We start from the raw sequence: 16,397 nt of genomic DNA on the forward strand, positions 1-16,397 counted from the left end.
CTACACATTAAAAGTATTTAGCATGATGCTTGGGAGATATTAGGCATTAAAAGAAAAAGTGTAGTTAAAAAATAAATGTGTAATAAAATAAATAAAATTAATAAGCAAAGTAAAAATATAAAACAATTATAATAAACTCAGTAAACACTGCTATGATCTAGAGATGTCTTCAAAGGCTTTTTAACAAGGACAGTTCATTTCACCTAACCTAAATGGCCTTAGAAAATAATGCTTTTAGAGTTTCTTATTTTCTTTTCATGGTTTTCCTAACTTTTCTTTTTACAATGGTTAGGGTTGATTTTTTTTGAGGGATGTTGTCCCAGTTTTTTGGCTTTTGGCTTGGAAGAATCACAAGTTGGGCTGAATTTTATTCTTACAGGGAAACTTTTAGGTGTTGCCATGACATTTATAAACTGTCATGGCGCTGGTAGGTGTGATTCTTATTATGTTAATGTATGTTAATTTATGTTAATGGGGAAAGGGTTATCTTTGGACATGAGCTTCTAGCTGTGTATGCTCCTGGCCAGGTAAAGTCCCTAACCACAAGTTTTTGTTGTTATTGGTTGGGTTTTAAATGTTTTTTATTGGCCTCTTTATTTTTGTCCCCCTTCTCTTCCTTTGTGATTGACCATGTCCACCTGTCCCTGTCCCTAACACAATCCAGCAGCTCTTCCTTCTCCCTGGGTTCAGTGCCCACCTGTGGTGATGGTGCCTCTAGTATTTTGCTTCTGGCATCCTGTGAGATGGAAAACCACATAAGCAAGTTGGATGGAAGTGTTTTTAAGTAAGAGCAAGTGAGTTCCAAGGCGTGGTTTTAGGTCATTTGGGGAGGGGGAGGGAAAGTATGGCTTTGAATGCATTATATTAGTCAGGATGGGCTAGGTTTTGCTACAGGAACAGCAAACCCCCAAATCTCAGAGGGCTTCCCAGAGCAAAAGTTTGTTTCTCATTTATTTATGTGTCCAGGTGGGTGGCTCTATTGAGCATGGGCACTTAAGCGTCCAGGCTGACAGAGGCTCCATGTCAACACATGCTCTCCCAGTCCCTACAGCAGGGGCAGGGGACATGCTGAATCATCCCGTAGCTCTTACAACTTCTGCAGGAAACCACGTGTGTCTTTACGCTGACATTTCATTGGCTAACACAAGTTAACAGGATCACACTTCTAGAGGGCGGATAAATGCAATTCTGCCATGGGCTGACAACGGGGGTGGGAGAGAGCTAGGTTAGCTCATGCATGGCTTTGGGTTTGTATATTTTAGCTAATGATAATCTCAGCTCGTATCTACTACGTGCTTTTACTATGAGCCCCACAAGGCACTGGCTGCTTTAAAGGTTCAGGTACCTATTTCCCCTCTTTTACACATGAAGAAATTAAGACTCCAATAAGTTCATTCACTTATCCACAATCATGCAGAGAATAATAACATGATACTCATGCCAAGTCTGTCTGACACCGAAGCCCATGTTCTCAATTAACATTTTCTGAATCTCAAATATGTTCTAGATCACTAAGGTTGATAAATAGCTTTGAGAAATAAGTGACTTCTATTATTGTTTTGTCTGTGCAATTTATCTATTAAAACATGGTCAAACTTCCTTTGTTCATTTTCTTTTCTTCGCTACCTTTCCATCGATAGGACTGCTGTCAGTTGAACAAATACATTCTGAGTGTTTACTATGTGCTTGGCTGTGGAACACGCCAGGAGGGGTTGCAGGGCGGGCTACAGTAGACACTAGAGCTCTTGACCTCAAGGATCCTATATTCTTTTAAGGGAAATATATGGAATAAAAGTAAATAATTAAAAATTAAATATAAGGTAGTTTATAACAGAGAGTTAAACAGAATATAATTATGTACCATGTGCTACAGAGTAAAGAAGATACAAGGCATATACCATTTCTCTCTTCTTCTAAATGTTTATAAAATGTGGAATATGTCAAATACAAATATATGAAGTTTCCTTTCCTCTCTACCCCTTCCTGGTTACGATCACCTCTCCTTTCTCCAAGAGAACTACTCTTGTGATTTGGTGGGTAATATTCCAATCCACATTTTTATATTTTTCCTCTGCTGGTATGCAAGTTATGCATTCCATATCTGTTCTTTTCCTTTTATGAATATCCTTAAATTAATATTCACGCCTAAAGTCTAGAATTAATCAATATCACTTACCTCTTTCTAAATAATATGTGCTTTAACTCGATCTGCTCTCCCATCTTCCATTTCTTTATTACTTAGAATAAGTATTATTTCTGCCTTAGTTTTAAACACTCACAAAGAGTCATTTTTAATTATACTATTTAGGGTTTATTAGATTTACCAACACATTTATCCATTTTTTAAATGTCTCTTGCATCTCACTTCTTCTTTTCATGGTAATTTTCTTTCTTGCCAAAGTACTTCTTGATGTACTACTTGCCAAAGTATAATACTATTTGCAAAAATAGTCTTTTGATGTATGAAATTGACTTGACTTTAACTTTTTTTCCTCTAAACAATTTAAATGCATTATTCCACTATGTTCTGTCAGCTATCGTTGCTTTTGAGAACTATGCTCTCGGTTGAATTGTCATTCATTTGTAGATAATTTGTTTCTTCCTTTCTGGTAGTTTTAAAGGTTGATACTATACAATTGAACTACTTTGTTTAAAAGTGGATTTGTTTTTAATTATATTTAGTGGGACCCGATGTGCTTATTTAATTCAAGGACTCATGTCTTAGATAGTGGGAATTATTGGTTATTATCTCTGTTTCTTTCCCTTTCAATTTTTTTTTTTCTATTTTGCAACTCTAAATAGACATATGTAGGACCTTCTCATTTGTCTGTGCAATTTATCTATTAAAACATGGTCAAACTTCCTTTGTTCATTTTCTTTTCTTCGCTACCTTTCCACCGATGGGACTGCTGTCAGTTGAACAAATACATTCTGAGAGTTTACTATGTGCTTGGCTGTGCTTTTTTGTTGTATTATGGGTGATTTCTTTAGATCTGTCTTCCAATTCACTTGTTCTCTCATCAGCCATGACTTATAGCCCAACTTGTCTATTGAGATTTTATTTCAACTACTATATTTTTCATCTTTACTATATTCCTTCTGCGGTTTCTTTCTTTCTTTCTCTTCAGGCCTTATACCACTTGTGGCACAAAATTTTTTCTTTTGGGTGATTCTTATGACTCTCCTGGCTCTGGAAATTTACAAAGTCCCCTGAGATTCCCCAAGGCTAGTGGCTAGTTTCTCTAGTTTCCAATTCAGAGGACATTAGCCAGCTCTTCAGCACCCCTGGATTTATGCAGATGTCTTGTCTCTGCTCTGACATTCCTGGGGCTCAGGCCTGCAGGGCCCCCAAAGCTTCATCGATTAGGGTCTCTCTCCCATCCGGACTCACAGGTAAGCATTTTCATTGTATGTCTCCCTTATCACTCTAACACTGAGCATCCTCTGTGTATCTGGCACTTGAGGATTTTTCCCTTCTTGGTTTTGAGTTTGAAACTGTATCAAGAATGGGGAAGAGGGTATTTTCACCAAAATTTATATATAGGTGAAGTGGGACTTTTTATTTTTTAATCGGCTCTGATTAGTGTTATTGAACTGCAGCTATCGGAAACGTATCTTAAATAGAAAAATGCACAGGACTTGACTTGACAACTGATCACACAGAATTGGCTTGGATTGCATTTCACCCTTCCCCCCAAAAAGGAGATTTTGAGACAAAGACTTGAGAGAAGTAGTAATTAATATTGGCGGTAAAGGAAACATGAGTAGGGAAGGGAAGAAGTTAGGGAACATAAGCTGGCCAATAAAGGGTGTTATCAGGACAGTTACTATTCTGGAAAATTGGAACCTAATCCCCCTGGAGAAACTCTGGAAGTTCCGTTATCCTACTCGATGGGTGAGGAAGCTGTGGTGTTTATACAAACTACTGTGTGTCATCGGTGGAGAGAAGCTTCCAGGAGGTAGTTGACAACATTTCCAGCCTGCATGTGAATGTGTTTAGTTATATTGTGATGTGCAACATATCCCCCAAATGTAGTGGCTTAATACAACAATAAATATTTATTATCTCATACCGTTTGTGAGGGTCAGGACTTTGGAATAGCTTACTTGGCTAGTTCTGGGTAACTGCAACCTCGTGCAGTGGCAGTTAAGAAGCTGGCAGGCGTCAGTTATGCGAAGGCTTGACGGGGGCGGAGGATCCAAGATGGCTGCCTCACACCGGCTGTGGCGGGAGGCCCCACTCCCTCACAGTGCCCGCCTCTCCACTGGCATCCTCATGACAAGGCGTATGGCTCACCTCGTAGTGACTGATCCGATGGAGAGAGGCCACGGGGCCTTTTATGGCCTAGTCTCCACAGTCACATGGTCATTTCCACCCCGTGCAGTTTGACAGAAGCAAGTCAAGCCATGATGTTTGGCCCACATTCAAGAAGAGCAGAGGGAGGAGTGTCAAAAATCTGTGAATATATTTTTAAGGCATCAGAGCAGGCAGATTGAGATTTGGCAGCCAAAGACCACCCTCTGGCAAAGAAAAGCAGGTGCATTTGGAAGTCAGGCGGACTACAGTGGTGAGGGGGAGGGCGTATGGGTGGGGCACCAACAGCGGCCTCTACAGGAACAAATAAAGGTAAGTCCAACCCATTTTTAAGGTATGGGGAAACAGACTTGATTGTTTGATGGGAGGAGTTGCCAAGTGACATCGCAAAGGGCATCAAGATATAGACGTGGATATTTGGTACACCTTCAGAATAATCTACTGCAGCCACTAAGAAAGAAAAAGCACTTCCAATTAGATGATGATACTCCATTGATTATAAGATGTGTCCCAGTTTCTGAGACACAGACATGAGAAAAAGGTACATCTCAGAATCAACAAATACAGTAACTGTACAAAGGATTTCAGTTTCACATATACAGTTGTTGCAAAAACTAACATGTCTAACTTTTATCTTTCATCTTGCATCGGTGTCATTAGAAATTATGCATAAGAGGTAGTGTGATATGGAGATTTAGGTTTTAGCCCTTACCAGACCATATCCCAGAGTTTGAATAAGTCATTTAATCTCTCTGAGTCTCAATTTTCACCAAACTGAGGATAAGGTACTGCCTTGACTTTCCCACAGATCAACTGAAGACGAATGCAAAATAGTCTAAATTAAAATGATATTGAGCTATAATAAGGTGCCATGAATGTGCAGAAGCAGCTGTAAAACTCACAAATAATATGAAAGAAAATAAACATTTTTTTTTGCTTGGAAGCTCAAGAAAAAGTTACGAATTCCTCGTGGTGGAACTGGACTGATTATTGCATTTTAAAGAAATATCTTTGTTTAGAGACAAAATGGTAAAACATGGGTGAAGGCAGTTGGGAACTTGAGTATAACCTACACAAACAGATCTTGCATGTAAGTGAATAGAAGAAAAAAGCCAACTCGTCATTTTCTAGCTGGTGTAATAAACCCAGGTGCGGGAGAGCCATATACCTCCTTGGCTGAGCTAGCAAACCTGGTTATTGTTCACACATGACCATTCCTTGTGTCTGCACAAGCCAAAATGGGGACAGAACTTGGGGCTTCCAGCCAGAAAAACCCAGGCTGCCACTCGGGGAACTGAAAGCGCCCAATATAAAGAAATGACACACACCTGAGCAGGTCTGATATATATTCCTTTCTGAAGAGGGCAGAGGAATCCATTCCCGGGCCATTCATCATGTTGCTAAAATTAGATCCTGCTTAGAAGGAATGATATATTACTGATTACATAATAAAGATAGCTATATTTCTCATGAGAAACAGAAGGGAGAGATATATTTAGGCGTAGGGCAAATATATCCTTGATATGAAAAATGGATTCATTAAGTATTTAATCTTTATACCATTCCTGTGAAATAAATGCACACATACATCACACGTGTTTTAAAGTGACTTGATAATTAATATTGTTACACTTGAGAAAAATCCTGGCTCCCCGTTGGGAAGGCATGTCTCCAGTGGAGAATGCAGGCCGAGGGCTGGGCTCAGAGCAAAGCCACGAATTGTCCCATCTGCTCCAAGAGGGTGACTCTCGCATTCGCACCGTGATTTCCTCTTATTTCGGTGAGGTCCACAGGAGGCCACTGGGGCTTCTCTGATGCAGTATGTTTCTACAGGTCTTGGCTTTGGCAGCTGGAAATATCCTGTGTCCAAAAGGGCCTCTGTGAATTGAGTGTGGCTTTCATGCTCCCCTTTTTCATAAATAAACCTACTCCTTTCCCCTCTCATTCTGTTTCTTTCCAACATCCTTACCATACGGGGGGAACTGTGGCCATAGCGAAGGCATTTCCAGCTAGCCTGGTGATGATATTCCACCTTAAAACAAACATGAGCATGTTTCGTTGGAGTTTAAACAAACACATGGATTTGTAGCACCTCATGGGGCAAAGGTCCGCAAAAACAAATCTGGGTGAAATGAAAGAGCAAAATAATTCTAATAATAATAGCTACGAACAGACTGATCTAACTAAAAATTATTCTAAAGGGATTATGTTTAGGAGGAAAATGCTAACAGGTTACAAGGGGTTAAAAGCTCGCTACTTGTCTGTTTACGTTATGGGAAAAGAACACAGGCTTCGAAGGAAGTCAGGTGGACCTGAGTTCCGATCCCAGCTCTGACATGTAATAGGTATGTGAGTTTTGGGCAAGCAATTTAACCCCTTCGGAGCTCTCTGTCCTCATGTACAATATAGAAATCAAACTGCACTGACCACACTGTTCTAAAGGTTGGTAGTAGGCACAGCATCTAGCACAGCGCCTGGTATAGAGTTAGGAAGTCAACAAATATTTGTTGTATTTTATTCTCTATTGCCTGGAGTCTACCTACTTACATAAAGTCCCCAAGAGTTAATGGGAGCATGGTCATGGGCAAGGTCAGGCTAGGCTGGGCTTTGTGGCCATGGAAACAACCCCCAGTGCTCAGGGACTTGGTACAATAAAGGCCTGTGTCTCCTTCATGCTACGTCTCCAGTGTGGGCCGGCAGGTGGCTGTGCCCAGTTTAGTCGCTCAGGGACCCACGGTGCCACTGTCTTTTGATGTCACAACGTCAACATTGAGGTTCACAGTTCACTGGGGAGGGAAACAGAACATCCAATGGAGCGGTGCTTCTTAATGGCCTTCAGCAAGGAAGTGCTATATGACACCTCCACTTACATTTCACAGGGCCAGGGAAGTACAATCCACCCAGGCGCCAGGAGAGGAGGAGATTTGGAGAGTGGAAGCTCTTGGGCAGAAGTGAAACGATGAACAGATCGCACGCAGAGCCACCAGATCCACGGGGGCTTCCAATATCCCCAACTGCAGGCGCCGTAGCCCTGGCTCCCGGCTCCCTTCCTGGGCGAAGGCAGCTCTGCAAGTAGCCCACCAGTCTCGTCCAGGATCTCATGCAAGCCCATTTGCTTTCTGGGTTCAAACCCTCCAAAGTTTTGAGTATCAACATCGCTAAATTTTTTGTGCACCTTTCTCAAGTCACATTTGAGTTGCCAAACTCTTGGACACTTCATGACCACGTGATTATTATGTGGTCACCAGGCACAACTTATTTTGATCTCAGATCAAATCAAACTCCCTGTATAGCTGATGTTCCCCCAATTTTTGCTTCTTTCCTAGAAATGCTCAATCACTGCTTCTGTTATTTGCCTCCAATCTGTGGTTGACCAATTGCACTCATGGCTCCTATGTTTCACCCCTCCCCTTGTATGCAGGCCCCTTGACACGTGACTTGGCATGGCCTCTTGCCAAAGAGGTGGAGTTTATCTCTCCACAAATCAAAGTGACAAAAAGCTTTTCTGCAGGGCCCAAGTTCAAGGAGATCAACCTGTCAGAGGATCTGATAGCAGGAGGGGTTTCCAGGCTGGGGCGACTCAGGAGGGAGACTCCACTGTGATTCCGTGTGTCCCCTCCTGTTGGAAGCAGGACCCTGGCTGGTGGCTCGGGACGTGAGGAACAAGGCCTTCGTTCCCTGGAGAAGACGTGACAGGAGCCAAGCCAGAGCGGTCAGCCACTAGACACACAGGCTGAGGTTTGGGGTGGGGTCCAGGGATGCAGCTGAAGCAGAATCAGGAAATCGAGACAGGAGCCCAGCAACCCTGCGGGTTCCAAGGACGAGGTGGAGCCCATGGTGGCGGGGCCAAGCTCACTGGACACAGGGAAGACAGCAAGACTGGTTCCAGAAACCACCGACAGGTAGAGAACGGGATCCTGAGCTCTAAGTTCAGTCGGATCTGAGTGACAATGATGTCCTTTAGCCTGGCGGGCCTGGAGAAAGCAGGGGCTGCTGGCGACTGCCACCTTGATCACTCGCTTTTCTCAGGAAAGGACAGGGAGGTGCCTTTTGATCCAGGGCTCTCACCCCTGGCTGCACACCTGACCTCCTGGCACATTTTTTAAAATACTAGTGCCTGGGCTCCCCCTACCCGAAAGGTCCCGATTCAGGTGGCCCTGGTTGGCAGGACGTGTCATTATTAACGACGTGCGCCGGGCTGAGAAGCACTCAACCAGCCTGCCTTCCCCACTAGCCCCCTCCGCCTGCGTGCCTCCACGCTCACCTTTCTAACCGCGGTTTCACTGGGCACCCCATCGGCAATTTTTACAGAAAAAAAATTAACGATGAGAATCATTTTTTGAGAATAATCTTCCAATCTACTGGTGACACACATAGTCATTTAAAACCTATGAAGCGACCTTTGCCTCTGGCCATCGCCTGCGTGCCTTCCATAAACCCCGAGAGCACTTTCCCCCAAAGAGATCCTTTAAAAGATTCATCTTAAAGCAGACCATAGCCACTCAAAACTGACAAAATGTTTGCTTATCGGTGTATCTTTTTAATCAATTCTCTCGGAATCCTGGAACTCGAGGTTTTTTTGCCTAGATTATTCTGTGCTAAGGAAAATGTAAAAGAGAGTGCTAGGGTACATGGTGACAGGGAGTCATTTAGATCTGGGGCCAGGGCAGGCTCGGTACCCCTCATTCTCTGTCTCTCTCTCTTTCTCTGTCTCTCTCTCTTTCTCTGTCTCTCTCTCTGTATCTGTCTCTCTCTGTGTATCTGTCTCTGTCTCTGTCTCTCTCCCTCTCTCTCTCACACACACACACACTGAGAAATAGGAGCTAAACATATTTTTAAGCATCATAGTAAGTACTACAGACAGTATTCTGGGGACCACATTATGTTCTCTGGTATAATCATTTACAAACAGAGACATGTATGGCCCTAGTCAGTTTTCCCTGTGAGTGATACAAAATAATCTTTTATTAATATTATTTTTGATTTGTTACCATTGTACATAATCTCAGAAGACCAAGTGGAGAACATATTACATAAATCAAAGGAATAAATGAATATGAAAGAAAAGACAATTATATGCCCAAATAAAAATTTCTGCCCATTCTGTTACACTCTAAAAGCATTTTGTAAATGTAAATATTGTACATGAATGTTGAATAAATATATAAATATGGTCTTCCTCTGGGTTTTTAAAGATAAGAATCTCAGTAGGCAAAGAGTTATCATTTCATATTTAAAAGTTCTCTCAGGCCCATATTTTCCAGCCTCCGATAGTTCCCTCAGGGAAGCCAGTATCTCCGTACTGGGACCATGAGCATGGAGTTTAAGGGCTTTGAGTTGGAGGCAGATAGAACTAGGTTCAAGTCCCCACCTTGCCACTTGGTAGCCGTGTGACCTCGGACAAGGGACTTGACCTATCCAAGCCCTTGTTTCAATATGTGTAAAATGGGATGGTTCTTCCCATTTCTAATTGTTGTCGGAACAAAATGAGATTATTTAAAGAGCGTGCCTTAATGGTTGTGACATCCCATTGTGGTTATCATTACTAGTATCATCTCATCAGAGGGCACGAGTGTGTGCAAAACCCTTGTACATGAGGAGATACACAAGACAGCCTCAGGGTAGGACAAGACTGCGGTGTGGGGGCTGCCCTCAGAAGGGGAGAGAGGGGACGGACAGCAGCTACTCCAGGGTGTCACACGTTAGCACTGCCAGCAGTTAAGACTTCAGGAGGGGGCGATCGGACTGTTGCCTACCGGTTGTCTTTTTGCATTTAGCCCAGCGTGTTTGGCTTCCGAATCTTTATTAAGGAATTTGACAATAATCTTAAGGATGGTTTCTGAGAGTTCTTCTGCAAATACATTGTCACCTGGAAACTCATGAAGGATAAATACCAAGCCATGAAGATAGGCTGCCTATATAATAATCACTCACTTTGGGAATGGTGAGATTCATGTTATCATGATGGATATTCCGCTCTAGGCATAGTTCCTATTCTGTTGGCAGGGGTATCAACATATTTTTCCCCTTTCGGAACAAATCAAAGTTGAGTAGTACATTAATTAGACATGGTATGATTTATTCAGGGTAACAGCTTGGAATGTAAGTGGAGAGAGAGGAAGAGGAGTCCATAATCAGGAACCATTCAGCAATACCTCATCTGCTGCTGAGGTTTCACCTTCGAGGGTCCCACTGCTGTCTGTCCCAAGTCTCTCTGTTCAGCAGCCTCGGACCTTCCTTGGGGTAACTGCAGCGACCCCAGCCTTGTGCTTCTCCGAAAATAAGCACAGCCCCTTCTAGGCAGCCAGCAGTGCTTGCAGTCTTGGCTCTTTTAACCAGGGGCGTGGATGTTTCCTTATTGCCATCATCAAAGATCTAGTGTCTCAGGATGAGAAGTTTTGTCTCCTGTTGGACCAAAAAAGAGACGTAAGGTTAAAACACAGGTTGCCTCTTTCAGCTATTGCAGCTGAGTACAGAATTATCTCATAAACACACATTCTTCAGGGTCTAGAATGTGTGCAAGCAACTCAATAATAAAAATAGATGGATTCCATAGAAGAAACAGGCTGCTTCGTTCACTGGACAAAAATAACGAACCCAGAGTGTGGACTTGGGTTTCGAGCCCCAGGTCAATTACTGAGTAGCTGAGAGACCTTGGGAACACTCAGCTCACTCCTCAGGATGTGTTTACTCATCTATAAAATGGGAATGATAATACTTATTTCAGGCTCCTTGCAACAGTGTGGCGGAATGAAAACAAACGGCGTGTGGAAGTGCCATGAAAACTGTGAGAGGCGCTGTCGTGCCAGTGACATTGTCATTACCGATTTCTGAGAATCGTTGAACGCCTATCCTTAGACCATATCAGCAAGCTGACACCTGACAAATGAGAACTCATTACTGTGCCATATTCCATTGTCTCTGGCTGCTTTCGTCCCCAGCTGATAGGGTGAACCTCTGTCCCCTATAGCATACGCACATCCTTGCTAGAGGGCATTGCTCTAAAGGGTAAAGGATTTCTACCCCCTACCCATCCCATCTTTTCTACAAACCCATAGAGCCAAACAGATGTCACTCAAAATTCCTAAAGCAAGACAAGAAAAATATAGGGAGCATAGAGACACATCTGTTTTACATTTCCTCATTTTTGTCAAGAATCTTTAAAGATCCAAAGGGCCACAGCTTCAACTCATAAAATCTCTGTCTAGCAATCATTATTTACCATTTGTTGAGCACTCCTGTAGTTAGTCGGTCATGAGACAAGCTCTTGATGTGGAATATTTTATTTAAGCCTTATAACAAACCTATGATATATTACTGCTCTGAATTTAAAGACCAGGACACGGAGACTCTGAGAAGTTAAGCACTTTTCCTGAGACGACACAGCTTGCTGGTAAGTGGCAGGGATGGGACTAGATCCTAGGTTTGTGTGTCTCCAAAATACATGGCCCAACAGCTACATTATCAAGTTTTTCCAGAAAAATTGCCCTATTTTTACTGTTAGTTTTGCCTAGAATCTACCCTTGAGATAGATTGATGTATAGTATTTAGAATTCCTTCTGCATCAATCTAGGTACTGTCAGATGATTCATTCTCCATCCAATAAATATTTATTGAGTGCACATTGTCTGCCAGGTTCTGCACTGGGGAGCGAGGGGCATCAGCCATGAGTGCATCCATCTAGTAGACCCTAAACCCTGCAGAACTGCCAGGTAGGGAGAATGGATCAACTACAACCTTCTCGGTCTCACTGTGACCAAGAACTTGACATTCTTCCCACTTTAAGCTTTCATAAAGACCTTTGGCGCTTAAAGCAATCCCTTTAGTTTGCTCTGTGGAAGAAGTATTTATAAACAGTAGAATAGCTAAGAATTAGGGTGCAAGAAAGGAGGTAGGTGGAGGCGTGAAAATGCAGGTAATCCAAAGACTAAGGAAACTCTTGAATAACCACCATTATTTTTAATATGTTTTCCATGGTTTGTGAGCACCTAGATCAGACTGAGCTTTCCTTTTTCTGACTGTTGATGCTGCTCTGTACCATAATTGCTTATTACCAGATTTGTGGGGCCTTCTCTTTGGAGACTGTGAGTTCCTTAAAGGAAATTGTCCTGCCGTATTTCTTTATATCTCCATGGTGTACAGAACAACTCTGTGCACATCATGGGTGCTAAATATGTGCTTGCTGATTTATAGATTAAGATTCTTGGACAGGTCACATTAACGTATGAAGGATGACAGAACAAAAGCAAAGCTATTGCCTAAAACATGTCATCTCCCCATTTGTTGAAGGCAGTTAAAACATAGTGGTTAAGAATCTAGGTTCCAGCTGGGCACAATGGCTCACGCCTGTAATCCTAGCACTCTGGGAGGCTGAGGTAGAAGGATCGCTCAAGGTCAGGAGTTTGAAACCAGCCTGAGCAAGAGTGAGACCCCATCTCTACTAAACAATAGAAAGAAATTAATTGGCCAACTAAAAATACATAGAAAAAAAATTAGCCGGGCATGATGGTGCATGCCTGTAGTCCCAGCTACTCAGGAGGCTGAGGTAATAGGATTGCTTGAGCCCACGAGTTTGAGGTTGCTGTGAGCTAGGCTGATGTCACAGCACTCTAGCCTGGGCAACAGAGTGAGACTCTGACTCAAAAAAAAAAAAAAAAAAAAAGTAAAGTAAGAATCTAGGTTCCATCATTTTCTATTTCTACATCTTTGGACAAATTACTTAATCTTTCTGTGCCTCAGTTTATCCTGATTTGTAAAAATGATGGTAATAAGAGTGTCTATGCAGTAAAATTGTTGTAAGAATTAAATAAATTAATGCAAGAACAGCATTTACCACACCAGAACATGATAAGTATATAATACATGTTAGTCATTATTATTTGTGACTCATTTCTGAGAATGCAAAAGTCTTTTAAAATGAGAAAATAAGATACAATAAATTAATTTAATCTCAAAGATAAATAGGAAGTTTAGTTCTTACCACTACTAAGCTTAATTAATAAAATTCAAATTTGATTTCAGGTAAAGATGGCAGATTGCACAAATGCATTTACTTTCACTCCCTTTCAAGACCACTAAAATGGCAGAAAACAAACTTGTAAAGGGATAAACCCTCAAAGATTTGGAGAATAAGAGAGACGACAATAGCAACAGAGTTTCTTCAGCACGATCCTCGCACATACGGAAGCTGGACTTCCGGCAGTTCTGGCATTGATTATAGATCAGTTGGAAGAATGGAATTTGGAAGGAAAAAACAACAGAGCATTCAGGAGATATGAGACATGGGACAATAACGAAAGATCTAACCTATGTGTAACTGGCATCCCAGGAAGAAAAGATAAGAAGAAATAATACCTAAGAATTTTCCAACATGAATGACAGATACTAAGCCCCAGTTCTAAGACACTCAATGAACATCAAACAGAGTAAATGCCCCTCTCTCAAAAGAATGCCCCACACCACAGGCATATCATATTCTAACTGCTGAAAACCAGAGACAATGAGAAAATTATGAAGACATCTAGTGATAAAGGACACATTCCAAACAGAGAAATTAAAAACTAGAGGGAAGAATTACAGTGTATTTCTCATCAGAAACTATGCAAGTCAGTAGATAATAGAATGGTGTCTTTGTTGCTGAATGACAACAACAAAAACCTGTCAATTCAGAATTCTATACCCAGCAAAAATATCCTCCAAAAAGGAAGGAGAAATAAAAGCTTTCCCAGACCCAAAACAAAAAAAAGCAACAACAAAAAAAAAATCTAAGAGAATACATTGCCAGTTAACACTCAGGCTGTGAGAATTTCTAAAGAAAGTTGTTCAGGCAGAAGGAATGTAATAGCAGACAGGAACTTGAATCCACAGAAAGAGATTAAGAACACTAGAAATGGTAAACATAAAATTCATGTTTTATTACTTTTAATTGCTCTAAAAGATAACTATCTAAAACAAAAATGGAAGCATTGTGTATCTATAGCATATGTAAGAGTAAATATGTGGCAACAATAGAACAAGAATGGGACGATGGAATTGGGAATTTATCATCTTTATTCTAGACATGAAACAGAACAATATTATTTGAAAGTAGACTTTGAGCAGATAAGATGTGTATGGTACACCCTACAGCAACTACTAATTTTTTTTCAAAAGAGGTACACATGTTAATTCAATAGTATAGATAACATTGAATCATTAAAAAAATGCTCAATTAATCAAAAAGGGGCCAAAAGAGAAGAAAAAAGAAACAAAGGACAGAGCAAATAGAAAACAGATGATTAGATGGTAGATTTTAATTCAATCATAGCAATAATCACATTAAATGTAAACCACACTAATAAAAAGATAGAAATTTTTAGATTAGATAAAAAGCAAGACTCAACTATATGCTGTCTACAAAAATACTCTTTTAAATATAAAAACATAGTAGGTTAAAAGTAAAAGGATAAAGTAAAAAGATATACCATACAGACATTACTCAAAAGAAAGCTGAAGTAGCTTTATCAATGTAAAAGTAGGCTTCAGACAAGAAAAATTATCAGTGATAAAGAGAGTTATTACATAATGATAGTGAATTCTAGTCTCTAGGAAGACAAAGCAATTAATGATTTTATACCTGTAAATTCAACAGCTTAGAGCAAATGGACAAATTCCTTGAAAAGTATATCTTACCAAAATTAGCAAGAAGAAATAGAAAAATTCAAATAGCCCTATATCTATTTTCAAATTTGAATTTATAATTAAAAATCTTTCAACAAAGAAAACTCCAAGACCAGATGGCTTAACTCTCAAATTCTATCAAAGGCTTAAGGAAAAAACTAATACCAGTCTTACACAAACTCTTTAAGAAAACAGAAGAAAATATTTTCCGAGCTGTTTTATGAAGCCAGCATGACCCTAGATACTAAAACTTGACAAGGACATTATAGGAAAAGAAAATTATAAACCAATACCCTGTATGAATAAAGATGCAAAGTCCTCAACAAAGTGTTAGAAAATCAGATTCAGCTTTATATGAATAAGATAAATGTTATTAATAAGTAGAATTTATGCCACATTTGCAAGTTTGGTTTCACATTAGAGAATCAATAGTAGTAATTCATCACATTAACAGAATCAAAGAGAAAAAAAATCTCATTGAAACAAACACATTTTTGAAAAAATTTTATACCCATTTATAATAGTAATAAAAAAGAATTCTCAAGAAACTAGGAAAGGAATTTCATCAATCTGATAAAGAGCATATACAAAAACCTAATAGCAAATGTCATTCTTAATGGTGAAATATTGAATGCTTTATCTCTGAGTTCAGAAGCAAGATGCCCACTCTCCTCACCTTTTTGCAACATTATACTGGACATCCCAGCTAACATAACAATATAAGAACAAAATACAGGCATGCGTATTAAAAAGAAAGAAGCAAAACTATCTTTTTTGTACACTACATGATGATATATATATATATAACATCCTAAGGAATCTACAAAAAAATTCCTACTAGAACTAAAAGTAAATTTAGCAAAGTCATAGGAATCAGGGTCAATATACAAAATTAATTATATTTCCATTTGTTTATCAGAAAAATATTAGAAAATGAAATTAAAAAGCAATTCCATGTATAATAGCAGCAAAAACATAAACTACTTAAAAACAAATTCAACAAAAGACTTGTATTCTGAAAACTATTATATATTTTAGAAAGATATTAAATATAATAATTAAAGCATATATTATGCTTATTGATTGGAAGATTTAGCAATGCTAAAGTGTCAGTTCTTCCCAAATTGATCTATAGATTCAGTGCTATCCCAAACAAAATTCCAGGAGAATTTTTAGTAGAAATGAACAAGCTGATTGTAAAATGTATTATAAAAATGCAAAAGATGAAGAAGAGTCAAAAGAACCAGAAAAAGAACAAATTTGGAGAACATATACTTCCTGCTTTCAACACTTACTACAGAGCAACAATAATTAAGACATTATTATTTGCATGAGATAGACAAACAAGTCAATGAAACAGATAGACAGTCCTGAAATAGAGCAACATATGTATGGTCAATTGATTTTCAACACGGACATGAGT

At 40.0% G+C, this 16,397-nt stretch overlaps 1 long non-coding RNA gene across 1 annotated transcript in view; it reads right to left on the reverse strand.

The window, feature by feature from the left end:
• Positions 1–10,382: 10,382 nt before the first annotated feature.
• LOC105875517 (uncharacterized) overlaps positions 10,383–16,397 on the reverse strand; it is a 32,715-nt gene continuing 26,700 nt past the window's right edge. Inside the window, exon 6 of the long non-coding RNA XR_012913673.1 lies at positions 10,383–10,720. This is a non-coding gene — a long non-coding RNA (uncharacterized LOC105875517). The remainder of the gene's footprint in view (positions 10,721–16,397) is intronic.

This window comes from Microcebus murinus, chromosome 20 (assembly GCF_040939455.1).
Source record: "Microcebus murinus isolate Inina chromosome 20, M.murinus_Inina_mat1.0, whole genome shotgun sequence".
Taxonomy (NCBI): domain Eukaryota; kingdom Metazoa; phylum Chordata; class Mammalia; order Primates; family Cheirogaleidae; genus Microcebus; species Microcebus murinus.